Source organism: Notamacropus eugenii, chromosome 2 (assembly GCF_028372415.1).
Source record: "Notamacropus eugenii isolate mMacEug1 chromosome 2, mMacEug1.pri_v2, whole genome shotgun sequence".
In the NCBI taxonomy this organism is placed as follows: Eukaryota; Metazoa; Chordata; class Mammalia; order Diprotodontia; family Macropodidae; genus Notamacropus; species Notamacropus eugenii.
Genome location: NC_092873.1, coordinates 483,565,062 through 483,592,772, shown reverse-complemented (window position 1 = coordinate 483,592,772; position 27,711 = coordinate 483,565,062). Strand labels below are relative to the sequence as shown.

The 27,711-nt window shown below is 36.6% G+C and overlaps 1 long non-coding RNA gene across 7 annotated transcripts in view; it reads right to left on the bottom strand.

Moving 5' to 3' along the window:
* Positions 1-837: 837 nt before the first annotated feature.
* LOC140529828 (uncharacterized) overlaps positions 838-27,711 on the bottom strand; it is a 54,365-nt gene continuing 27,491 nt past the window's right edge. For 5 of the 7 annotated variants that reach the window (XR_011975692.1, XR_011975698.1, XR_011975697.1 and 2 more), the window contains one exon: positions 838-5,500. This is a non-coding gene — a long non-coding RNA (uncharacterized lncRNA). The remainder of the gene's footprint in view (positions 5,501-27,711) is intronic. The other 2 variants (XR_011975693.1, XR_011975694.1) reach the window with 2 other exon arrangements.

Genomic DNA, 27,711 nt, shown 5'->3' with positions numbered 1-27,711 from the left:
ATGCTCAATTTTGCTGGATAATTGATCTTTGGTTGTAGTTCAGGCTCCTTTGCCTTACGAAATATCATATTCCAGTCCCTCCGATCTTTTAACATGGAAGCTGCAAGATTCTGTGTGATCCTGACTGTGGTTTCTCAATATTTGAATTTTTTCTTTCTGGCTATTTGCAGTATTTTCTCCTTTACTTGATAGTTTTGTAATTTGGCAACAATATTCTTCAGTGTTTTTAGTTTGGGATCTCTTGCAGGAGGTGATTGGTGGATTCTTTCAATTACTATTTTACCCTCTGGCTCTAGGACTCAGGGCAGTTTTCCTTGATGATATCTTGGAAGATATTGTCCAGGTTCTTTTTCATCATGGCTTTCTTGTAGACAAATAATCCTTAGACTTTTCTCTCCTGGATCTATATTCCAGGTAAATTGTATTTCCAATGAGATATTTTACATTTTTTTCTATTTTTTCATTCTTTAGATTCTGTTTGACTGATTCTTGATGTCTCAAAGAGTCATTAGCTTCTACTTATCCAATTCTAATTTTTAAAAGATTATTTTCTCAAGCTAACTTTTACATCTCTTTTTCTGTTTGTCCAATTGTTCCAGTTAGGTTTTGCATCTCTTTATTCATTTGTCCACTTTTCTTTTAAATTCTTCCATGAATTCTTTTTTTTCCATATTTTTAAAATCATTGACCAATTTTTCTTCAACCTCTCTAATTTGGCTTTTAAAATCCTTCTTGAGCTCTTCCAATAATGCACTTTGGGCTTGAGACCAGTTCATATTCCCTTCTGAGGTTTCAAATGGGAGTTTAGTCTCAATGCTAATCTCTTCAGTATTCTTGTTTTGGTCCTTGTCCCCATAAGTAAGATTCTATGGTCTTTTCTGGTTTGCTTCTTGATCATGATGATCACACTTTTTGTGGCTTTTAAAGTGGGTCTCTGCTTCTGGGGCACAGGGGGCTCAGTCCCATGGTTATTGTGCTTAGAACTTGAGGCTTTATGTATTGTGGCCTCTGGTTCTTTCAGCTAGAAGCTCATTGCTATAGCTTACCTGGTGCTGAGCTGGTGTGCCAAAGCAGAGGCCAGGTGAAATCTTTCTGAGTTTCCCCAGATTTACCCTGGAGCTCGCTGCATGAGGTGTGGGTGAGGGTGGTCTAGCCAAAGGAGGTCTCCTCTCCTGAACTAGAACAAAAGGAAGCTTAGTGGTTGGTGAACCCCATCTATGCTAGTGTCTTCTTGATTCCCCTAGCTGTGCTGAGGCATGCCTGGGATCCTGGTGTTGGTGCTTATGGGCTCCACCCCACTGGGGCTCAGGATGTCCTCATGGTTCACTGAGGTAGGGATTTCTGGGTCTCCAGTCTTGCACTGGTCCCCTTCAGGCACAGCAAGAGGGACTATGCTTTGTGATTTTCCTAGCCTCTCAGGTTAAGAGACTGTTTACCCCTTCATCTGATCCCACCATTTCAGGATTTTTCCTGGGGAAATATTCTCTGGGTTTTTTAAATTCCACAAGGAGAGGGGTAGAGCATTTACAGATCACTATGCCATCTTGGCTCCAGGCAGTTCAAGTAGATGACTTATAATTTAATCTACAGGCTGATAGTCTCAGGAGTGCTGCTGCTGTTACCTGGGATTATGCACTAATCTCTTGCTCAGTTCCACTGGACTCCTCTCCACACTTTGAGAATCCACACTGCTTCAGACTGCCAGGTGGTTCTTGCTTGGCTTTTCTATGGCAGGTTCTGCACTGGTACAGCCTGTGCACTGTGAGTTGTGCGCTCCTCCAGCCCCACTCAACAGATCCTTCCTGTTGACCTTCCAAGCTGTCCTGGGCTGGAAATATGCCACACTCTATCTCCTAGTGCCACTCTAAATTTTGTTCAGATTCTCTTTGTAGAGGTATCTGAAAGCATTTCTCTTAGAGCTTGGGTGAGTACATGCTCTCACTCTGCCATCTTCAAGATGCTGATTTCTCAGGGGAAATTTGGTAAGTTATTTACTTAGTAATACAACAAAATAAATAAATAAATCACAAATACTCATATGTTAAATGCATGAATAATAAAATACATCACAATTCACAAAGAATCCTAGGTCTTACTCTCCCACCAGTGCATTCAGTTCTAAGTAAATCATTATATTTATGATCTAATAAATGCTATTCTTGTGAGGATCTTATTTGTGTAGACTGAATAATACTGGGGAGACACAACAGTTAAAATACTGGATGAGGAATGTGTTCCATTTCAGTGGGACTACCTCAAAGACCATAGGATATTGAGGGAAACCACATAGAATATAAGCTCCTTGAGGGCAGGGGCTGTTTCTTTTTTCTTTTCTTTCTATCCTAAGCACTTATCACAGTGTCTTGTCCATATGTAGCACTTAATAAATTCTTATTCACTGATTTGTTATTTTCTAGGGACCTAGAACTGACAGTATCAGAAATGGTTGCAGTAAGCAACCTATAGAGTAATTCATTCTGCTCACCCACCTAAGTAAGAGGGAGTCAGTCATGTGCTACAAAGCCAGGGTTCAATCCAAACCCACCTTGCGTTGGTTTCTCAGTTATGCCTAATGAAGTTAATTAAAGGAAATATTTCTTTTCTGGCCAGCATAATTGCTGTATAATACAGAAGAAACCTCCCAGGGCATTCCCATTGATCAGTATAAGGTTGTTGTTGCTGCTTTTGCTGTGTTTATCCTTTGTTCTCAAAGAGAACCATGACATCAAGATGATGACATGACTTGCAGTTGACTTTGATTTAAGGGAGGGAGGGCTCATTTTCTTCTCCTGAGCCATCTGGGTCCAGTGGCCTGATATTCATCAGGATGGCTGGAGATGGCTCAGGATACAATGTGAGATCCTGGCTCTTTCAGACTAAGGTCTTATAGCATTTTCACTTTGAGTGAGATACATTCATTCAATGAATAGGCTTCTTTAAGTAGTTGCTCAAGCAATGGTCTCTTTAATCATAAAAAATCGAACTGGAGGAGAAGACCCTCAGGGTTCCTGGGCAAAAGAGAAATAATAAGAGTGTATTAGCTAAGGAGGTTAAGAAAGTAGCATTTGCTATTTTTGCTCTGAGGCAGATCTTACTTGCTTAAAGATGTGAGAAAGTACCTCAGACATTCCTCACCCATCTACATAATCACTCAGTCCCCCAGACTCCACTCATTGATGTCTTGACCATTAGGCAGGACTAGGTATTATTCACTGTAGCATTTCTACTTCTTGCTTAAGTACTGTATCTCAAATCAGCATTAGCATTTCTAGTTCAAAGGTCTTAACAGTCTATTTCCCTGTAGATCGACTCAGAACTCCCTTAATTATAAGTTGTAGGATGCCTACCTGGTCTGATACTGCTGCCTTTCCTGTCCACCCCTGTGGATCCCCCATACTTATCTGCCTCAGCTGCATTCCTCCCATTGCTCCATTATACCCCCTCCATCCCTCTGCAATACACCCTCTGGAACTGGTCCTACAATAAACTGCCCTATGAGTAACTCTCTGTATACTTTGTCTTATATACATGTGTGAATGTACATATGTCTGTGTACACAGGTATGTATGTGTATGTCATTTTCCCTGTTTGAATGTAATCTTGAGGGCAGAGACTATTTTCCTGTTTGACCTTGTAGCCTCAGCACAGTGCTTGGCACATAATAGCTACTTTAGAAATTTTTGAAAATATTTATTTAGGATGCAATGTTATGCAATGTTCCTGCTTTTATTCCTTTGAATTTCTTCTAGCTGCTCTATTCATTGTTAGTTCTGTAATTTTATGCCCAAGTGATATTAGGGAAAAATTACCCTAAAATAGTTTTGTAACAATAAAGTGTTGTTATATTGAAATCTCCTCTAATGAAATTATTTGTTCAGTCAGGTCCAACTCTTCAGGACCCCATTTGGGGTTCTCTTGGCAAAGATACTTGGGTAGTTAGCCATTTTATTCTCCTTCTCCAGCTCATTTTACAGATGAAGAAACTGAGGCAAACAGTTAGTAAGTATCTGAGATCAGATTTGAACTCAAGAAGATGAGCCTTCTTTATTTCAAGCCTGCACTCTATCTACTGCACTACCTAGCTGCCCCAATGAATGGACTGTCATTGTTTATCCTGTTCTCAAAGAGGACCATGACATCAGGAAGGTGATGCCATGACTTGAAAGTAAATTGGATTTAAGTGAGGGAGGACTGTTCAAGGTCACCAGTCTCATTTTCTCCTCTGGAGCCATCTGAGTCCAGTGGCTAGAAATAGATCAGAACAACTATAGATGGTCTTCCAATTAGCTCATAACAACAAACAAAGGTAAGAGAGACTTCCAGCCAGGAGCAATAACATTTGAAAGGACCCAACTAAATCTCAGTTCCTAGACTCAACAAGCAGTTTCACTGAAAGACAATTTGAGATATTGAGTTTCACTGATCATGATTAGGCAGGGGAAAAAAATAGAAATGCAGCAGCAAGGGTTGGTGATAGAAATCATTCCATTAAATTATGCTTATGAACTAATAAACTTTTACTTTATATTTTATGGTGGAAAGGAATCTAAAATTAACCAAGTTAAACCTGCCCATTATAAATTTTACCTCCTCTATTTTATTTTGTGTGTATATGGATGTGTGCTTAAACATTGTTTTATTACCATATTTGGCAAACCTGTCAAGAGAATGAATATAAAGTTCACTATAACAGAACTACTGGCATGCTCTAGGCTGCTCTGCTACAAATAGATATACCTTATCTGATCCGACACATTTTCCTTCTCCTAGTAAATGCTAAGACTTGTCTGACCTGTACTACCATTCTCTGGAGGCTTTTATGCTTCATTTGAGGTAAAACTTTTGTAACTATTCAATTCCTATTATGGAAAAAAATGTCAATGAGGCATTAATGAGATATTAGATGTCTGTGAACTAGAGCTCTGAGGAACATCCCCACATCCAAATGGATGATTATTTTAACATAAGTTTTATCTCAGATGCGGTAAGAGTGGAGAATGAACTACAGTTATTATTTCTGTATAGAGGAATAAACCATGGAGACACTCTGCAGCGGAAATGAGAGGATTGCTTCTCCTTCTGCTGCTGACCTGAAGAAGTAAGTTTGAAATAAGGAGAAATATCACATTAGACAGAAAAACAAGATCATAGAAAACAAAACTCTTTTAAAAGTATAAAGGACTAGAGATGTGCCAGGTATTATCTTTGAAAGAAAATTGGATTAAGTATCAGGAGCAGAATTCTAATCCCAGTCCTGTGATAACTCAATGCAGAAGACATTGGGCAAATCACTTCTCTCTGGGCCTCAGTTTCCTCGTCCATAAAAAAAATTGCAGTGTGCTCTGGAAACGCTTGGGGGTCCTCAAGACCGTTTCAGGGGATCTGCAAGGTCAAAACTATTTTTATAATAATATTAAAGTGTTATTTACCTATTAAAATACTCTTCCCTTTTTCAATCATATGTCTGTATGAGATCAGATTTTCTTCATATATTTTCAACCTAAAAAATATATAGCATAAGACTGAATGCAGAAGCAGATATAAAAATTCAGCTGTTTTCTTTAAAGAGGTATTAAAAAGTTTTGCAAAAATATATGCAACAATTCCCTTTTTTCTTCTCACTAATTTATTGTTTTAAAAATATATTTTTCATAAAAATTATGCTATCCTACAATGAGTTTATTATTACTTTAAATGAATTAATACATTTTTTAAAAAAAATATCAGTATCCATTTATAATAAGGCACATATCAATAGAAAACCCAAATAAATAAAAGTTCTTTGAGGTCCTCAGTAATTTTAAGAGTTTAAAGGTTTTAGCTGTATTTAAATTTAAAGAGCTTAAAATTTAAAGAGCTTAAAGCTTGAGACTAAAAATTTTTGACAATCACTACCCTATACCTCCCTATGATTCCATCATTTTATGGAAAAGGCAAAAAATCCAGCAAACAACAATGAAGGGAGAGAGTTGGGACTGAATTAATTAATACATTCACATATTCAACAAATATTAAGTAAGATTTACCCTATAAGTCACTACCTTAGATTCTTTGTGAGAATAAAATGATTCTAGGCCATGGTTTCTAACCTAATGAAAAATATAGTCTAGTATATAGCATTTTCTCACCAATGTTTTAATAATTCACACACACACATACAATATATGATATATGTGTATGTGTGCATAAAAATGAAGCATATAGAATACATGTAAGAATATTACATATGCACGGTAAGGTTATGTTTTTCTCACCAATTTTCAGTAGTCAAAAACAATAACTCTGAGATTTTGTGTTCTCTGTACTTTTCAGTCAATTGTATGATTGTAAAAATATGATTTGCTATAAAATATAACTTGCCAAAATCTGTTTATTTCTTTCTTGTATCCTTTTTTAAGAATACTCTGAATATGTGAATAGATTATTCTCACTAGGATTTTGTAGAGCTAAGAAGAATGTATATGAATAGGTAGCAGTTTGTAAACACTCAGTTGAGTTTTTAAAATAACAAAAACCATGATTTTTTTTCAAGAATTTGATAGTCTTTTCTTCAATATCTTGAGAATCAATACCTCAGTTCCCTTAAAACTGTATCACATCCATTTTAGGCATCTTCTGTATAAACTTGTCTAGTTCAGTTGACGTTTTCAACTTAGTTCCCTTTTCAGTTCCTTACGATGCACATTAGGATTTATCATGTTAAAGGGAGGAAAGAGAACAAGTATTTATTAAGCACCTATGGTATGCTTGGCAGTGTGCTAAATGCTCTACAAATATTATTTCATTTGGTTTTTGTACTAAAGAATTCAACTGTGACAGTTCTACTATTGTTGCACAAAATAGTTTGTTTTAGAAATCTATAAAGGTCTTTTCCATTTTCCATCTGTTTAATAATGCTTAGCACAGTGTCTGGAACAATAGAAATCACTTAATAAATGCTCATTGACTTACTGACTTCTAATTTCTTCCTTATGTTCAATTGTAATGATCTCACTTAATTGAGCTTCTTGCCAAGATTTCTGAGAATTTGATTTTCATCTGCTATCATCCTCCTTCAGGAGATTTTATAATCTGGTATCCTTGAGTGTTGTATCTCTTCTCCTAGAAAGAAGAATAATAGTGTGCTGCCTAAAATGTTTTTCAGGCTTTTTTGATCTCTTTGTTGTGGTGATTGATTTACATTGGTTAAACACTCTTAGGAAATGGTGATAGTCTATGCCATTATCTTCCATCCTTTCACCTTTTAATCTATTTCCATTTTTTTTTTTGCATCAACACAGTGAAAAATATATTCATGACTTACACTGGCAAGATTTGTGTAGTCAACAAGTCTTTGGCAACATTTTTTTCTTACTCCTGAACCTTGTTTTTTCCATTTTTTAAAAAAAAATCCAGTTTTGCACAGAAATACATCATGATCATATGCAGAGAGTTTTGGATTTAAACCAAGAAGATGTGGTTCAAGCCTTACCTCTGATACTTAGTGGTTGTATGTCTCTAGAAACTGGACAAGTCATTTAAATTCTGAGTCTCAAATTTCTTTGTGTATAAAATATAAGGGAAGAGCATCTAGATGGCACAGTGGATAGAGTGCTATGCCTGGAGTCAAGGAGACTCAACCTCCTGAATTCAAATCTGGCTCCAGATACTTCCTAGCTGTGTGACCCTAGGCAAGTCATTTAACCCTGTTTTCTTCAGTTTCTTCACTGGTAAAATGATCTAGAAAAGGAAATGGCAAACAGTTTCAGTATCTTTGCCAATAAAACCCCGAATACAATCACAAAGAGTCAGATACTACTATAAATGACTGAATAACAAATAGTGAGGGACTTGGATCAGATCATCTCTAAAGTCCCTTCTGGCTCTAAATCTATGTTCTCATGACCTAAAAATAAAATATGTGTTGATTTAACTTGGAGAGTTTTATCAAGATCTTTCTAGAATTTTTTTCTATTTTCTTATCATCTAACAGTAAGTGTTGGTACATAAATTGCAACTACATCCATGGTGGTCTCTTTGCAAAGTTTATCACACACATTGCAATTCAAAATGAATTGGCCCATGAAATTATATTTCTTATTGACTTTACACACGCAACAAAGCTAGCCCCATCCATTTCTTTATTTGCCTCCCTAAGGAGGATGAGTAATCTTTCAATTTGGCTGCAACTTCCATTTGTCTTTTGGTCTCACTTGCCATGGGAATTTCAAGATGGAAAAGATTCCTTCCTTCCAGTAGTGTGTGTCCTCTTTGGCTGCTGGACAAAGACCCCACATTTAGAAGACCCACAGCTAAATCAGTATGGATAGACAGGTTATTCTTAGGGCCCTCTACTCTTTTTTCTACAAAGCTGAAACCAATGCTGCATAAGCAGAGAAGGCCTGCAAGCCATTCATCTTCAAGCAGCCAGTTTACTAATGAGATTCAATACCTAATTAGGCTGGGTCTCAAGGAAGCAAAATAGTTTCTTGTAAGAACCATACTCAAATTCTTCCCAAAATGGCAGAATCTGTCAGAGTTTATATTTTGCTTGTACAGTCTTTGAGAATCCACTTACCTTCAAACCAAAATAAAATACTGGAGTAATTCTTCATGTAAAGTTATTTTGATGATGATAACTGACTTTTATATAACTTGTTAAGGTCTTCTAAAATTTTTACAGATTATTTCATTTAAGCCTCACAACAACCCTGAGGTATAGGTGTTTATCCTCATTTTATAGGTGAGGAAACTGAGGCTGACAGTTTAAATGACTTAGAGTAACACAGCTAGCAAGTAGTGGAGGTAGAAGCCAGATTTTCTAGATTCCAAGTCCCTATGTCATAATTATCATTACTGTTACTCTCATTTATATGCACTCCTTGCCCTTAGGGATTTTTGATAAGACTAAAGATGCACAAAAATAGGGTTCATATAAGCTTTTGGGTGCTAAGTGTTCTATAGGTTCTAAAGACAATGAGTGTGCTCCAAGATTCCCAAGAGGGAGAAATTTCCTCCATTAGAATTATGCTCCTGTTTGAAAAGTAAATATACATATATATATATATATATATATATAATAAATTAATGAGTTGTCATCTTCATGACAATTTAAAACTGGTCCAACTTATTTTTATTAGCTTAATCAAATTAACAGATTATTTTGACATCATATAAACTCAGACAAAGTCTGAGACCTGAAAGCCTCAAAAGAAAAGCTCAAATACACTTGAAAAGAGATCTGAATAATTAAAACACTAGAAATAATGCTAAGGCACAAATCTCTACTTTTACATCTTTGCAGATACCTAAAAGCAGCATGTCAATTTTCCCCAAATTCTCACAGTACTATGGGTTCCTGGCTAAAGACAAATTTCTGTTCCTTTAAACTGCAGACTATGAAGAGAAGGTAATATCCCTGCAGAAAATTAGGCCTGTGGGGTTTCAGAAAGTGGATTTCACTGCGGAAAAGTCAGACTATCAGTCATGGAAATAAACAGACTGACTGGCAGGCTTGCTTACAAAAACATACAAAATCCAAATTATACCCCAGTTTTAATGAATTCATGCATCTGTTCTTTGGATGTTCCACCCTCAGGGATCACAGATAATTCAAAAGGCAGGTCCTCCAGGGATGGGAGGATTTAAATTTCCCATAAACATTTCCTATATATAGCAGAAGAAGCCAAAGTAAAAATATGAGCAAGAAAAATAATCAGCATGTGACAAGTCAGATTTAAATGTCCAACAGAACAAGAGACTCCATCATAGTTTTTCTCCCCCACCCATTTCTTCATAATTTTGGTGATACAGCCTGAAAGACCTCCTATCAGTCAACATTCCTCCCTTCAAGTTATACACACACTAGAACATCCAATTGCCAGTCCAGGAAAGGGACCAGGCATGCAGTTCTGATATTAATATATGTCAATGACTCTGCTAGTCACAAATGAAAAGACAAAGCAAAGGTGAGAATAGATTCGGAGTTTTTGAAGGCAACTTGACGTAGTCTAACAAGTCCAGAGACCTAAACTTAAGAAACCCTAGAAATTAAGAGATTTTGGACCAAGTCTCATAACCTTCCAGGCCTCAGTGGGTTATCCCAAGGTTCTGTCCTGGGCTCCCACATCTCTTTCTAGAATACCTCCTCCATGTCCATGGCTTTTATCATCACCTCTATGAGACTATCTGCCATAATCTCTCTTTTGAGCTCCATTTTGACACTACCAACTACTTATTAGATTGTTATGTTCATCCTTCATTGCCAAAGAAGACCATGCCATCAGAGAAATGATGACATGATTTGCACTTGACTTTGTTTTGAGTGAAGGAGGGCTGTGCAAGGTCACCAGCCTCACTTCTCCTCCAGAGCCATCTGAATCCAGTGACCAGATATTCATCAGGATGACTGGAGATGGCCTAGGATGCAATGGAGAACTTGGCCCTTTTTTACATATCTAGGAAGCTACAGAAAAGGCCTACGAAGTGCCATTATTAGCCCATACTCTATAAAAAACTAATATTTTTGTCTTCTTCTTAATGTTCAATGTTGGAATGATTCCCTTGGGTTCTTTCCACTAATTTAGTTTTTTCTTGATATTGAGCCTGCATTTCCCTGTACTTAATTTGAGATATTTTGATACAGCACAACTATTTTCTAGGAAAAGCTCAGCAGATGTCCCATCAGCCACCCCACCATAAGCCAGAGTCTGCCCTTTGCTTTAGTAGGTTTCAGGCCAAATGATCAGGTCTTCCTGCAGCAAATTCTCCATCTTCAAAAACATATACTTCATGTCCTATAAGGTCTTCTAGGGTCAGACCTAGCAGAGCAGAGAGGTGAACGCTATCAGAGCTATAACATTCCTACAACAACTTAGTATCCAAGCCCAGGCATCCCCCTCTCCCCAAAATCCCACTTGCTTGTGAGTATATTGTTTCCAGTTTGACTTCCTGTGCCAGTCAATGAAATATTATTTGCACCTTCCTCAATGCAGTGATCTTATTCACATTCCAATACTTGCAGAAGATAATCTGGATGTCCCATAGATATTTCAAGTTCAACACATCCACAAAAGAACTTATAATATTTCTCCTGAAACCTACAACTCTTCCTAATGTCTGTATTTCTATTGAGAACACCATCATTCTTGCAGTTACCCCAGTTCAAAAGCTCAGTTACCCTTGACTCACCCTAGTTTGCAAGTCTTGCAATATCACCTTCTCAATCTTTCTGTCTACTCATTCAACTATCACAAGTAGTTTAGGTTCTTATCATCCCTTGCCAAGACAATCACCATCATCCTCACCATCATCTACAACAACAGTCATAATAATAATAGCTAGTGTTCTACAAAGCACTTTAAAGTTTGCAAATCACTTTACATTTATCTTGTTTTATCCTCAACAACCTGGCAAGTAAGTGCAGTGATTACCTCCATTTTACAGAGTAGAAAACTGAGGCTGGGAGAAGTTAAAGGATTTATCCAGTGTCACAGAGTGAGTAAGTGTCTGGGGTGGGATTTGAACTCATCTTAGAACATTAGGTGATGGAATCTCTCATTGACATCACAGGGATACTGAACAGTTAAAGGCTCTAATGACCTCTGAGATAGAGACAACCTATCCAACTTCCTTTCAATTGCTTTCAAGTATTGGTGGTTATCAGGTATCTCAAATGAGATTATATTTGTAGAGCACATATTAGCACAGTCATGAGGTAGGCACTATATAAATGCTTATTCCCTCCCCCTGCCTCCAGTAAGGAAAATTATGTGTAACTATACTGATACTTAAATGGGTTTCTGAATACTTAACATCGTGACACTCTTGGATTCAGTCCCCTTTCTGTCTCTAGCTGTTTTGATGTTCCAGCAGACTTAGTTCTCCAAAGAAGTCAGAGTTTTCCTCTTCCAAGCTTCCAAAGACATTAAGTCCAGATGTGTTAGGTTTTAGGTCAAAGTTACCCTTCTATTTTGGTAAATCATAGTATAAACTTTTAATATTAAAAGTCTTTTTATTTCTTAAAATCTACAAACATAAAAACTGAGCTGGATTTCTTACTATTCCTAAAAATATATATTCCATCTCTCTGCTTTGGCACACTGCATTGCTAATCTGTATATATCATTGCTGGAATGTAATGGAAAGAAACAAGTGGGGAACATGAGAAGAGACAGAAATAGATCTAAAACTATGATATTCTCACAACACTATCTCTAGTTGGCAGTATTTAGCTGTCAGAGAAATCTATGGATTCAGTTCTACAGCTTCCAAGGGCAGAGATTACTTATACCAGTGTGGGTCCCAATTGGGAAAAAACCATAATACACAATAAGAAGTGAAAAGCCATTAACTTAAATTCTGTGAAAGGTGGAAGCCCAGACATGGTGACCTGTTAAAAATTATAACTTAGATCCAAAATCATTAATTAGATACTGAGACATAGCTTAGATGAAAATCATAGCATGGGTACAGCGACCATTTTGTGACCAGTACATGACCTGTATACAGTCTTGTGTTTGGGCATTTAATCATCAACATTGGCTTAATGCCCAAGCTTAGAAATGAGCCAATTACTAAGCAGAAACCCCAAATATCCACCAATCCATAGTGAAGTGTCCTATGGATCCTCCTCCCTTCATCTGTTTTCTATAATTACTATGGGGATTTCTGGGGGTCTTTTGTGGGGATCTGGCAGACACCCCAGATAGCCTGTATTGTAAGTAATTATAATGATTGATTAAATTCCTTTGTTTAACCAACTCTAATTACTTGGCCTTTTTTGGGTATCAAAACACCCCCTTGTTGTGGGGGTAGTACAGGGTTCCCCAGCTGAGGGTATTCCAGACCTTACAATTGGCAGAGTTGGCAGGATACCAAAGTCATGCCAAGGGAGTAGGGGATAGTCCATGAATGAATGTCTGAATGACCTCCATATGGGGGGTGGCACTGTGTTGGACACATGAGGACCACTGTGTAAGTATGAGGATGCCCTGAAAATGCTAGAAGGACAAGAGTCCCTCCTGGTGAGAATGTGTTCCATCAGGTAGGGAAAGGGAGGGAGATAGGTAGTGGCAGATGTGAAATGGTCCCTTTCTCACAGAACTGAAAAAAAAGCCACTATCAAGTTCTTAGACTTAGAGTCTGAGAATAGGAAGTTGCTGCAGGAATTCTGCTTAGAAGGAAATAAGCAGAAAGCTACTGTTGTCATAGCTGAGGTGTTAGTCAAAAAGGTAGAGAAGGAGAAACACAAATGCTGGTTTGCTGGTTAGCCAGGTTGAAGACAGTTAAGCATGTAGACTGGAGAGCAATAAGGAATGTAATTGCAAGAGAGTCTCTCCTCTCCCTCCATCCATGGTTGACTGCAGCAGCCTGCATGGGTGAACAGAAGGAGAAAAAAATAGAAAATGTATTCAGTGAAGTGAAAATTATTTGAGTAGGATCAGAATTTGAAAGAAACAAGACATATGTTGGCAAATTTTCCTGTGCCTTATTAATTAAATCCCTAAAAGTTTTATAGATAGGTATGATATCCATCTGTCTATATCCATTCATCCATCCATCCATCTATCTATCTATCTATCTATCTATCTATCTATCTATCTATCTATCTATCTATCTATCTATCTATCTATCTATACACACACACATTCTATCTCTCCTTCTACATTCTTGAACTGTGGCCAGGTCCTGGGGTATAAAAGGACAGACAAAAGAAAAAAACAGAGAAGGGGGGAATCTTTCAGCCCAAAATGATAGACTTATTAAGAGAAGGTCATTTGATTGATTATAGAGAAATGGATTTGGAGGCTATGTCAGTAAAAGTTTCAAGGTGAAGAGAATAAAGAAAAAATAAGGCATACACTTTGGATAGAACTGGTACTTAACCCTTTTCTGGTTCACAAAAAGAGAAAAGGTTTGTGTGAATTGGGAAACAACCAAAAGGTAAGTGAATTTGACTGGAACTTCTAGCTAGAATTTAGGGATGCTTACAAACTAAACTTAAGTACTGGTCAATTAAAAATAAAACTTTTTAAATCAGTATGTGTGTTAAAATTGGAAACAACTGAAATTATATGAGACTCTTATTAATTGTAAGAAGCCATGAGTAAATTGATAAGCTACAGGATCCTTCCAAGATTGTGGAACCAAGATTTGAACTAAATTAAAATGTGCTCTTAAATGTGATAATGAGGGTAGATTAAATCCCTAACATCAGTTTGCTACTTTTACAATTTTTGGCAGTGAATTGGCTGGAAATAATTGACCCCATAATGTGAAATGATTGGAACAAATAGCAATTATTTAAAATATAATACTACAGTCAGTATTAAAATCATAACCCCAGAATCTATGTAATACCATTTGGAATATAGATCCAAGTGTAATTTAATTCATTCTGGTCACATTTTAAGGGAAACATGTCACTTCTAATTTCATGCTTAAGATAGGCTGAAATTTATTATGTTATTTGGCATTAAGAAAAACTGAGAAAATGCAGGGATCTGATATTGTTAACTGAGTGACTTTAAGCAAGTTATTACCAGTTCCTTAAATAGATGTGATTGGCATACAATAGGAATGGTGATGAGAGGCCTGATTTTTCTCTATGAGGTAATTAGGAAATGCATTCAACAGGATTGAAGTCAATTGGTAATGGGTTTGTTTCAGGTTTCAAATGCATAATATTGTTCAAATTGGTAAACTTTTGTATCAGTTATGTCAAGCAACTTTGACATTATTGAAATATGAACTGAAAGAAACTAAAAGATGGTAGAAAATTGTTGAAGCTCAATGATGCTATTTTATCATCCCCGCTAACCCTATTTTATAGTGTTGTGTAATAGCCATTTAGGGAACTAGATATTTTTACCTTTGCCTATAATTATGAGGAAGTTAAATATACAGCAATTTGGCTATCATTTATGAAAGTTATTTGGGGTTATGGTTTTAATGTTAAAACCTGGAAATGGTAATTGATTATTGTGTGTGGAAAGGAAGGAATGAGATGAAAGCCTTATCTAGATTGGTTCTATATATTCAAAGTAGTCCTCCTTGAAATATGAAGGTATGCAGCATGGTTGGTCTATTCCACCTTGGGGAGTGGTAGTGGTGGTGTCAAAGAGCACAGTCACAGCAACTCTAAGGATAAATGCAATGGATACCCCCAACTCCCCTCCCTTAGGAAGATAGTCATAGTAACCCTCAATATAGGGCTATAGGGGATGACTCTAGGCCCCATGTGCTGGTTATCATATACTGGGATCCTAAAAATAAACAATCCATGTTCTTTCTGATAGTTACTGATGTGAAATGGATGATGCTATGTAGGAACCAAAAAAAAACACCCCAAAACAAAAACCCAACATCCTGGCAAGTGGGTAGCCATAGAATATTGGAAAATAAGGGGCTTGCCACCCAGAAAACATGTGGTTGTGGTGGAACCAAGATGGTGAAAAATAAAAGGAGGGACTTGCTAGAGCTCTCTCCCCAAACCCCACCAAAAACCTATAAAAATAACTCTAAACAAATTCTGCAGCTGCAGAACCCACAAAATGATAGAGTAAAACAAATCTCCAGCCCAAGACAGTCTGGAAGGTTGATGGGAAGCATCTATTGCACTAGACTGGGAGTGGAGTGGAGTGGAGTACAGTCCAGTGTGGGCCACACTGGAGCAGATGGGGCTGGAACAGGCCTCAGGGGACCAAATCACTGGCAGCTGTGGCAATTTCTAGACTTCTTAGCGCACAATAGCCAAAGACAGGATAGAAGGTGAGTGGGAAAACTCTATGAGACTTGGTCTGGCTGGGATCCAGCCCCAGTACTGGGAGAGAGGAGGAAGAAGCAGCACTGGTGGCAGCAGCAGCAGCAGTGGCAGTGGTGGTAGAGGTTCTTTCCAGAGCTCTGGGTCCACAGACAGTGGGGGATTGAGCAGCTGATACAAAACCCCTGAAACCTGGGAAAGTATACACACTCCCACCTCCACCCTCACTGGAAATAGAATCCTACCTTGGCAAAAAGTTACAAAGGCAAATGTTTGTCTGGGAACATGTGCAAAGTGTTTAAAAAAACATCAGAATATAGAATTTTACTTTGGTAACAAAGAAGATCAACATATACCAGAAAAAGATAACAAAGTCAAAGCTCCTAGATCAAAAGCCTCCAGAAAAAATATAAATTGACTGCAAGCCATGGAAGAGCTCAAAAATGACTTTGAAAATGAAGTCAGAGAAGTAAAGGAAAATATGGAAAGAGAAATGAGAGTGATGCAAAAAAATCATGAAAAAAGAGTCAACAGCTTGCTAAAGGAGACCTCCCAAAATAACAAAGAAAGGAATACCTTAAAATAGACTAAACAAAAGAGGTTCAATAAGTTAATGAGGAGAAGGATACCTTAAAAATCAGAATTGGCCAAATGGAAAAGGAAGTACAAAAACTCACTGAAGAAAATAATTCCTTCAAAATTAGAATGGAGCAAATGGAAGTTAATGACTTCATGAGAAATCAAGAAGTTATAAAATGGAACCAAAATAATGAAAAAAATAGAAGACAATGTGAGATATCTCAATGGAAAAAACACTGACCTGGAAAAGGGATCCAAGAGAGATAATTAAAAATTACTGGACTACCTGAAAGCCATGATCAAAGAAAGAGTCTGTACATCATCTTTCAAGAAATTATCAAGGAAAACTGTCCTGATATTCTAGAACCAGAGGGTAAAATAGAAATTGAAAGAATCTACCAATTGCCTCTTGAAAGAGATCTCAAAAGGAAAACTCCTAGGAATATTGTAGCCAAATTCCAGAACTCCCAGTAAAAGGAGAAAACATTACAAACAACCAGAAAGAAACAATTCCAGTGTTGTGGAAAAACAATCAGGATAACACAAGATCTAGCAGCTCCTAAATGAAGGGATTAAAGAACTTGAAATATGGTATTCCAGAGGTCAAAGGAGCTCAAATTAAAACCAAGAATCACCTACCCAACAAAACAATATAATCCTTCAGGGGAAAATGGAATTTCAATGAAATAGAGGACTTTTAAGCATTCTTGATGAAAAGACCAGAGTGCAATAGAAAATTTGACTTTCAGATACAAGAATTAAGAGAAGCATGAAAAAGTAAACAGGAAAGAGAAAGCACAAGGGATTTATTAAAGTCCAACTCTTTACATTCTTATATGGAAAAATGATGTTTGTAACTCATAAGTCCTTGCTTAGTATTAGAGTAGCTGGAATAAATATAGATAGATAGGTGGATAGACAGACAGACAGACAGACAGACAGACAGAGATAGATAGATAGATAGATAGATAGATAGATAGATAGATAGATAGATAGATAGATAGATAGATTGTACAGGGTGAGTTGAATATGAAGGGATGATACCTAAAAATAAAATTAAGGAGTGAGAGGAATATATTGGGAGTAGGAGAAAGGGAGAGATAGAACAGGGTAAATTATCTCACATAAAAGAGGCAAGAAAAAAGTTTCTCAATGGAGGGGAGGAGGGGGCAGTGAAAGGGAATGAGGTAACCTTACTCTCATCAGATTTGGCTCTGGGAGGGAATAACATACACACTCAGTTGGGTATCTTACCCTACTTGAAAGTAAGGGAGAAGGGGATGGGGGGTGCGGATCATAGAAGGGAGGAGAAATTGGGTTGGAGAGTAGTCAGAAACAAACCCTTTAGAAAAGGGACAGGGTTAAAGGAGAAAACAGGATAAATGGAGAGGTAGGATAGGATGGAGGGAAATATAGTTAGTCTTTCAAAACATGACTATTATGGAAGTATTTTGCATAACTACACATGTATAATCTACATTGAATTTCTTGCTTTCTTAATGAGGGTGGGTGAGGAGGGGAAAAGGAAGAGAATTTGGAATCCAAAGTTTTAAAAGCAAATGTTAAAAAATTGTTTTTATATGCAACTGGGGAAAAGAGAGAAATCTATCTTTCCCTACAAGAAAGTAAGGGGATAAGGGTGGGGGTGATAAAAGGGAGGGCAGACTGGGGGAAAGAGCAATCAGAATGAATGCCATACTGGTGTGGGGGGAGAGGAGAGATGGGGAGAAAATTTGGAACTCAAAATCTTGTGAAAATGAATGTTGAAAACTAAAACATATTATGGAGTGCAAAGGCAGGAACTTATTCCCTGAGAGAGGATTATCCCTTTCTCTGGGGTCCATGTCAATTCCCTTTATTTTGGAAACTTGCCAGGTTCCTGGAAACCATCTGTGTGGGCAAAGTCATTGACCCTGAGAAAAGAGCTTGTTTGGGTTATGGAGTTCCTAAACAATGAATTTGACTTGCTGAGGATTTGCAAGTTTGTATATAATATATAAATGATTTCTAATGATTGGTCTTTATGTCAGGACAAATTTAAACTTCAGAAGAAAAGAAAAATAAGTGAAAAATATTATGTGAAGACTCTTATATGTATGAGTCTTCATACACTTTTATTGCTTATTGCAGTACCATGATAGTAAAAATAACTGTATTTATCCCTAAGCAGGGATTAGTTAAACTTGCCATTTGAGGTAAAAGCTCTTGAGACTGTAACGGATTTTATTTTGAGATTTGAATTCAGGTATGGTTGTCTGATGGATCAGTAAGTCTGTAATCCACCATTCAAGAGAAATGCCACAAGCTACTAAGAGAGAATGTGATCCTGAGCTCTCACAGGTAGAGGTTTATATCTCAGAAAAGTTGAGAGGACAACTTTGACATTAATCTAAGGTAGGATCCTCCTGACTCAGTTTTTCCCATTGTGTTCTTTTCAACAGGAATGTTCCTACCTAGCTATTCCTGAGTCTAGCTATGAAGTGGAATTATTACTGCATGGTTGGTTGTTAAATTGTGACACTTGAAATCAGAGTTAAGAATTTAACTGTCATATATGTGCCCTTAGGCTTAAGCCTGAAGGACCAGTTTGATGCTTGTACAATCATTTCCCTGCCTCTTCGTTTTATCAGATTTCTATAATCAGAGCAAGAGGTCAGTAGAAGATATGAGAACAGTGCAAGTATGTGAGATTTTGCTGTTTTCATTCTGAATTGTGTCTGAATTCAATCTGAATGTGTAGTCATTCCATATTCCAAACGATTAAGTAAAACAATATTTGAGTCTGCCATCAACCTGCTAAGGTTTACATAGTCTTGTGTGAAAGATTAAGTGCCTTAAATAGCTCATCCTTTCTGAATAATACGGGAATAATTAAGCAAAGATAAAATAAGGTCAATAAATGTTTCAAAATGATGTAAGAATAACTGGATATTGGTACAACTGATTGAGAGACCTAGCTGTTATTCTGTTAATTACTGAAACTAAATCAGAAACATGTTCAGTTTGATTTGCAGAGGAGAATTTGTGTGCAATCAATTGTCTTATAGGGATAAAACATGGAATATTTTATGTTACATCAATGAAAAAGTCAATTTCATCAAAGTTTATTACACTTATGGAAATAACACCTGTTTGTTCTGTGTCTTATTTTGGAATCAATTACTTAAGTATCCTCGCAAGTCTTTTATTATAATTGGAGTAAAGTCAGCCTCTTATAAATAAATCCATTTGTGTAAACAGTGAATCTAGGGGTGGAAAGCCTCTATCTGCAAGAGTGTTGTTACTTCTGTTTTAATATACAGGATATTCCCAGTAGCATCTGATCCTCCTAAAGAAATTGGAATCAGAATGGAAAAATTTGAGCAAGTAATAAGATTAGATAACCCTGTATGTTAAATGTAAATGATTTTAATGGGGCATATAAAAACCTGAATTTTCTGATGCTTCAAGAAAACTCTGGGTTCCTACTTCATAGGATGTTTCTCCTTATATATCTATTATTAAAGTCAGAACTCTAAGGTTTGAACTGGCTTTCACAGTATGAACTACGTTTTGGAGAAGTAAAACTTGGGAGGTTATTCTAACTTGTGTTGAGATCTATTTTGCAAAATACTTTAGCAGGAACATCTAAGGAGTCTCTACAAGTAACTTGCAACCAGCAGAATAAATCTACTGAAGAGTTGCCCTTGAGGACAAGACATTTTCCAAATTGTTCCAAGAAAAGATGTTCTAGAGACCAGACAACAAATGGAACCTCTGAATTCCAAGATGAAATTTGCTGCTTAAGTTGACTTTGGGAGTGGGTTGATGGTCATCATTGTACAAGTCTCTCCTTGACAAAAGGAGGGAAATGATCCTACTGCACAATGAGTAAGAAGCAAAAATTAAGGCAACTGGACTATTTAGCCTGGTACTTGAGTGGGACCTCCAACATGACTTGGTTTAAGAAGAAACCTCCTCTGAGAAGGAGAGGAGCTAAGGGAGTGGCTACAGAAAAAAGTCACACCCAAGAAGTAGATCTTCCTGAAGTACCCATTTGCCTTACCATGTAATGCTAACTCATCAGCATATTGAGATCATTAAAAAACAGGAAGATCCCAGAGAATTAACTGAGCCCCACTTGCAGTCCCCTGAGTCATTATCAGTCTCCTCTTGGTTTTGCTTGACCCAAATAAGTCAGGCTTAAAACAAGGGCATCCAAGTCAATCAGTGCTCAAGTCCAGGACCAAGAACCCTATCACCACCAAATTCCAATAATTCATCATCCTGGGAGTATTGCCAGTAATTTCTGTGTTTGTTGATAACCTGCTCCCATCCCTCTATGCCTTTTTGTCCTCTCATGAAACCCCCAAGCCCTGCCTTAGACTCATGATTCCAAAACTGTTCACAGAAGTACTCCAAAAAATGATGGGGTAGAGGCACCAAGGCATATTTTAAATTTGAAGGAAACATCATTGTTTTTCAGTCATGTGACCCTATTGGGTATTTTCTCGGTGAAAATGCTAGACAGGTGTGGTATTTCTTTCTCTAGCTCATTTTACAGATGAGGAAACTGAGACAGAGTCAAGTGACTTGCCCAGGGTCACATACCTACTAAGTATCTGAGACCAGATTTGAACTGAAGAAGATATGTCTTCTTAACAACATACTTGGCCCTGCCTATTCACTGCATCATCTAGCTGCCCCCATACAGATACATAGTATTGTAGAAACCATCTAGCTTGCCAGTTCACAGATTCAATATTAAATTGTATTCCATTTCTTTCCCTTTTGATGGAATTCTTAAGTGTTGGATGTTTTTATTTTATTTTGTACTTTGTACTAATACAGTAACTTCTCAAGCTTTTTATTTGAAAGGAAATATGAGCAGTGGTGCCCAACAGGAAAACACATCCCACTACTAACCAATTACAGTCATTTAAATATTTAATAAAAATATTACTTTTTAAATTTATGTGCATTAATTTTTGAAATCGATACTAAGGACTTTTTGACCTAAGTACTCAATTTGTTTGCATCTAACTACTTAATAAACATAACTATTAAATATTTCTTTTATCTTTAAAGGCACCTTGAAAAAAATTACTGAGACAATAAAGTCACCATGAACCAAGAAATTTTGGAAGTTTTTTACCTTAAACCATAAACTTATGGACAGGGATTTCTTGGCAGTTGCATCTACTTCTCAAGATATATTAAGGAAAGAATAAAGCAAGGGCTGGGAAGATGACATGATCTAAAGGTAAGGACACCTTGTCTTTCTACCTTACACTAGAGCTAGGGACTAGAGACTAGTCCTGAAGCTAATGCTCCTCAGGATCCACCATCCCTCATACATAAATAGGAGTCTGTGAATTTTCATTTTGCTATCTCTTTCTGGAGGTGATTGGTGGATTCTTTCAATTTCTATTTTACTCACTTGTTCTAAAATATCAGGGCAATTTTCCTTAATTTCTTGAAATATGATGTCTAGGCTTTTATTTTTTTATCATCGTTTTCAGGTAGTCCAAAAAATGTTTAATTATCTCTCCTGGAACTATTTTCCAAGTCAGTTGTTTCCCCAATGAAATAGTTCACATTTTTTCTATTTTTTCATTCTTTTGATTTTGTTTTGTTGTTAGTTGATATCTTGTAGAATCACTAGTTTCCATTTGCCTAATTCTAATTTTTAAGGTGTTCTTTTTGTCAGTGAAGTTTTGCACATCTTTTTCCATCTTCTCAATTCTATTTTTTTAAAAGTACTCTTCTCTTCAGTGCATTTCTATGTCTTTTTCCATTTGCCAATTCTGCTTTGTATGGGGGCCTTCTTTTCAGTGCCTGTTCTACCATTTGTTCTGTTTTTTTAAGGTATTTTTTCTTCAGGCTTTTTTTTTTTTTTTGGTGACTCTTTTTTCATAATTTTCTTATATTGCTTGCATTTCTTTTCCCAATTTTTCTTCTACCTCTTTTATTTGATTTTAAAAAATTTTTCTTGAGCTCTCCCAGGAATTCCTTTTTGGGCCTAAGAACATTTAACATTTCTCTTTGAGGTTTTGGATATAGTAGTTTTGACTTTGTTTTCTGAATTTGTATTTTGCTCTTCCATATCACCATAGTAATTTTCTGAAGTCAGGTTCTTTTTGTTGTTGTTTACTTATTTTCCCAAACTATTTCTTGATTTTTAATTTTATATTAAAGTTGGACCCTGTTCCCCTGGTAGAAAGGGCACTGTCCCAAACTTTTCTTGGCTTTTCTTGCAGCTATTTTCAGAGCTAGTTTGGGGACGGGGTATCTGTAGGTTTCCAGTTCTTATAAGATGGTAAGATCTAAGAAGAAGTGTGGTCACTGCTCTCCTGACCTGTGCCTTGATCTGTGAGCAACTTCAAGCACTGTTTTCTACCCTAGAACTGTGAGCAGGGTCCCTATTCCCCTCATCTGCACACTCTAGAGTGTGAGTGCTCCTCCTCACCCCTAGTACTGTGACCCAGAACTGTGTATGGGCAAGACAACAAAATCCTGTGGCCAGTGGCAGCAAAGGGTCCCCTTTAATCTCTTTCTGACCACTTGTCCAACTTCCTTACTGTCTATGGGCTGACAGTTCCAGAAGTCACTGCTGCTGATTCAGTTGCCACCAAGGCCTATTGCTATCTTGCCAAGGTCCTGTCTACACTGGTCTGTGCTCCACTGTCAACCAGGAGTGACAGACCTTTGCTGCCAGCCTAAGTTGTCTTGGGCTGGAAAATTATTTCATCTTATGCCTTTGCAGGTTCTACTGCTCTAGAATGCATTGTGAGGAGAGATTTAAAGTTGTTCAGAGGGGAATTTGGGATAGGTCATGCAAGTCACTGTCTTTTCTTCACCATCTTTGTTCTGCTCTCGACTTGGGTCACTTTTTAAAATTTTTTTTTATTTTTCATGTTCTACAATCACTACCATAAAACTTAGATTTTTCCCCTCTACCTACCCTCCCACAACCTCCTCCCTCCCCAAGATGGCATACAATTCTATATAGAATCTACACATATTTTCCTATTGAATACGTTTTCATTATAGTCATGCTGTGTAGACAAACTAAAATAAATGGAAGAAATCATATAACAAATCAAAACATAATACACACACACACACACACACACACACACACACACACACACGCACGTACAAATGATCTGCTACATTCTAAGAATGAATTCCATAGTTCTTTCTCTGAGTCTGGAAGGCATTTTGCCTTAGAAGACCATTGGGAATTTTTTTTTTTTTTAAGTTCTTGTGTTGTTACGAAATTCCAAGTCTACCAGCACAAAGTTCTCCTGGTTCTGCTCCTTTCACTCAGCATCAGATCATATAAGTCCTTCCAGGCCTCTCTGAAGTCTTTTTTTTAAAATTTAATTTAATTTATTTTTTTAATGTTCTACAATCACTTCCATAAAATTTAGATTTTAACCCCCCACAGCTACACCCCAGCACCCTCCTCCCTCCCCAAGACAGCATACAATTCTATATAAGATCTACATATACTTTTCTATTGAATATGTTTTCACTATAGTCATGCTATGTAGACGAACTAAAATAAATGGAAGAAATCATATAACAAATCAAAACATAATACACAAACACACACACACACACACAAACATGATCTGCTACATTCTGTGAATGAATTCCATAGTTCTTTCTCTGAGTTGGGAAGGCATTTTGCCTTAGAAAACCACTGAGATTTTTCTTTTAAGTTCTTGTGTTATTACGAAGTTCCAAGTCTACCAGAAAAAATTCTAGCACACTGTGGTTGTTTCTGTGCACAAAGTTCCCCTCGTTCTGCTCCTTTCACTCAGCATCAGATCATATAAGTCCCTCCAGGCCTCCCTAAAGTCTTCTTGTTCATCATTTCTTATGCTGCAATAGTACTCCATTACATTCATATACCATAATTTATTCAGCCATTCCCCAATTGATGGGCATCCCCTTGACTTCCAGTTTTTGGCAACTACAAAGAGTGCTGCTATAAATATTTTTGTACACATGGGATCCTTTCCCATTTTTATGATCTCTTGGGGATACAGTCCTAGAAGTGATATTGCTGGGTCAAAGGGTATGCACATTTTTGTAGCCCTTTGGGCATAGTTCCAAACTGCTCTCCAGAATGGTTGGATGAGCTCACAGCTCCGCCAACAATGAATTAGTGTTCCAACTCTCCCACATCCTCTCCAACATTTAACATTTTCCTGTTCTGTCATGTTTGCCAATCTAATAGGTACGATGTGGTACCTCAGAGTTGTTTTGATTTGCATGTCTCTAATCAAAAGTGATTTAGAGCATTTTTTCATATGATTATAGCTATCTTTAATTTCTTCCTCTGAAAATTGCCTGCTCACATCCTTTGACCATTTATCAATTGGGGAATGACTTGCGTTGTTGTACATTTGAATCAGTTCTCTATATACTCTAGAAATGAGGCCTTTATCCCCGAGATTAGCTGTAAAAGTTCTTTCCCAATTCACTACATCCCTCCAAATTTTGGTTGCACTGAGTTTGGTTGTGCAAAAACTTTTCAGTTTGATGTAATCAAAATTGTCCATCTTGCATTTCATAATGCTTTCTATCTCTACTTTAATAAAAAATTCTTCCCTTCTGCATAAATCTGATAAATACACTATTCCTTGCTCCTCCAGTTTGTCCATGGTATCAATCTTTATACCTAGATCATGTACCCATTTGGACTTTATTCTTGTGTATGGTGTCAGGCATGGGTCTATGCCTAGTTTCCACCACACTGTGTTATCCAGTTTTCCCAGCAATTTGTGTTGAACAGTGAGTTCTTATCCCAGAAGCTGGGGTCCTCGAGTTTATCAAACAGGATGTTGCTATATTCCTTGCCTACTGTGCTTTGAGTGTCTAGTCTATTCCACTTGTCTACCCTTCTGTTTCTTAGCCAGTACCAAGTGGTTTTGATAATTGCTGCTTTATCATACAAGTTGAGATCTGGTAGCACTAGGCCACCTTCCCTAGCATTACTTTTCATTAGTCCCTTTGATATTCTGGACCTTTTGTTATTCCAGATGAATTTTGATATTATTTTATCCGGCTCTGATAGTTTAATTGGTATGGCACTATATAAGTAAATTAATTTAGGTAGAATTCTCATTTTTATTATATTAGCTCAGCCTACCCATGAGCAACTGATGTTTTTCCACTTCCTTAGATCTGACTTTATTTGTGCAAAAAGTATCCTGTAATTGTGTTCCTATAGTCCCTGGGTTTGTTTTGGCAGGTGAACTCCCAAGTATTTTATAGTGTCTACCCTAGCTTTAAATGGGATTTCTCTTTCTATCTCTTGCTGTTGGACTTTGTTGCTAATATATAGGAATGCAGAAGATTTGTGCGGATTTATTTTGTAACCTACAAATTTGCCAAAGTTGTTCATTATTTCAAGTAGTTTTTATTTTAATCTCTGGGATTCTCTAAGTATATCATCATATCATCTGCAAAGTGTGATAACTTAGTTTCTTCTTTGTCTATTCTTATTCCTTCAATTTCTTTATGTTGTCTAATTGCTACAGCTAACATTTCTAGTACCATATTGAATAATAGTGGTGATAATGGACATCCTTGTTTCACCCCTGATCTTATTGGAAATGCATCTAGCTTATCTCCATTACATATAATTCTTGCTGAAGGTTTTAGGTAGATACTGCTTATTATTTTATGGAAAGTTCCCTTTATTCCTATACTCTCCAGTGTTTTTAATAAGAATGGGTCTTGTATTTTATCGAAAGCTTTTTCTGCATCTATTGAGATAATCATGTGGTTTTTGTTAGTTTTGTTGTTGATGTGATTGATAATGCTAATAGTTTTCCTAATATTGAACCAGCCGTGGATTCCTGATATGAATCCTACCTGATCATAATGTATTATTCTCATGATAAGATGCTGTATTTGTTTTGCTAAAATCTTACTTAAAATTTTTTGCATCTGTATTCATTAGAGAAATTGGTCTATAATTTTCTTTCTCTGTTTTATCTCTTCCTGGTTTAGGTATCAAAACGTATTTGTATCATAGAAAGAATTTGGGATGGCTCTTCTTCCCCAGTTTTCAAAAATAGTCTATATAGTATTGGAATTAACTGTTCTTTAAATGTTTGATAGAATTCACTTGTAAATCCATCTGGCCCTGGAAATGTTTTCCTAGGGAGTTCATTGATGGCTTGTTCAATTTCTCTTTCTGAGATGGGGTTGTTTAAGTATTCAACTTCTTCTTCTGTTAATCTGGGCAATTTGTATTTTTTTTAAAATACTCATCCATCTCATTTACATTATCGAATTTGTGGGCATAAAGTTGGGCAAAGTAATTTATAATTATTGTTTTAATTTCCTCCTCATTGGAGATGAGTTCACCCCTTTCATTTTCGATATTAGTAATCTGATTTTCTTCTTTTTTTTTAAATCAAATTGACCAAAGGTTTATCAATGTTATCAGTTTTTTTCATACAACCAACTACTGGTTTTATTTATTAATTTAATAGTTTTCTTAATTTCAATTTTATTAATCTCTCCTTTGGTTTTCAGTATTTCTAATTTGGTATTTACTTGGGGATTTTCAATTTGTTCTTTTTCGAGCTTTTTCAACTGCATGCCCAAGTCATCGATCTCCTCTTTCTCTATTTTATTTATGTAGGCATTCAAAGATATAAAACTTCCCTTAAGAACTGCTTTTGCAGTATCCCATAAGATTTGGTAGGTTGTCTCATTATTGTCATTCTCTTGAATGACGTTGTTGTTTCCATGATTTCTTCTTTAATCCATTCCTTCTTTAGGATTAGATTGTTTAGTTTCCAATTGAGTTTTAATTTATCTTTCCATGGCCTTTTATTACATATAATTTGTAGTGCATTAGAATCTGAGGAGGATGCTTTGATTATCTCTGCCTTTCTGCACTGGATTGTGAGGTTTTTATGTCCTAGTATATGGTCAATTTTTGTATATGTGCCATGTACTGTTGAGAAAAAGATATATTCCTTTCTATTCCCATTCAGTTTTCTCCAGAGATCTATCATATCTACCTTAACTAGAGTTTTATTTACCTCCTTAACCTCTTTCTTGTTTATTTTGAGGTTAGATTTATCAAGTTCAGAGAGGGGGAGGTTGAGGTCCCCCACTAGCATAGTTTTGCTGTCAATTTCTTTCTTCAACTCCCCCAATCTCTCCTCTAAGAATTTGGATGCTATACCACTTGGAGCATACATGTTTAGTAATGATATTGCTTCATTGTTTATGGTGCCTTTTAGCAGGATATAGTTTCCTTCCTTATCTCTTTTGATTAGATCTATTTCTGCTTTTCCTTTGTCTGAGATTAGTATTGCTACTCCTGCTTTTCTTACATCAACTGAAGTACAATATATTCTGCTCCAACCTTT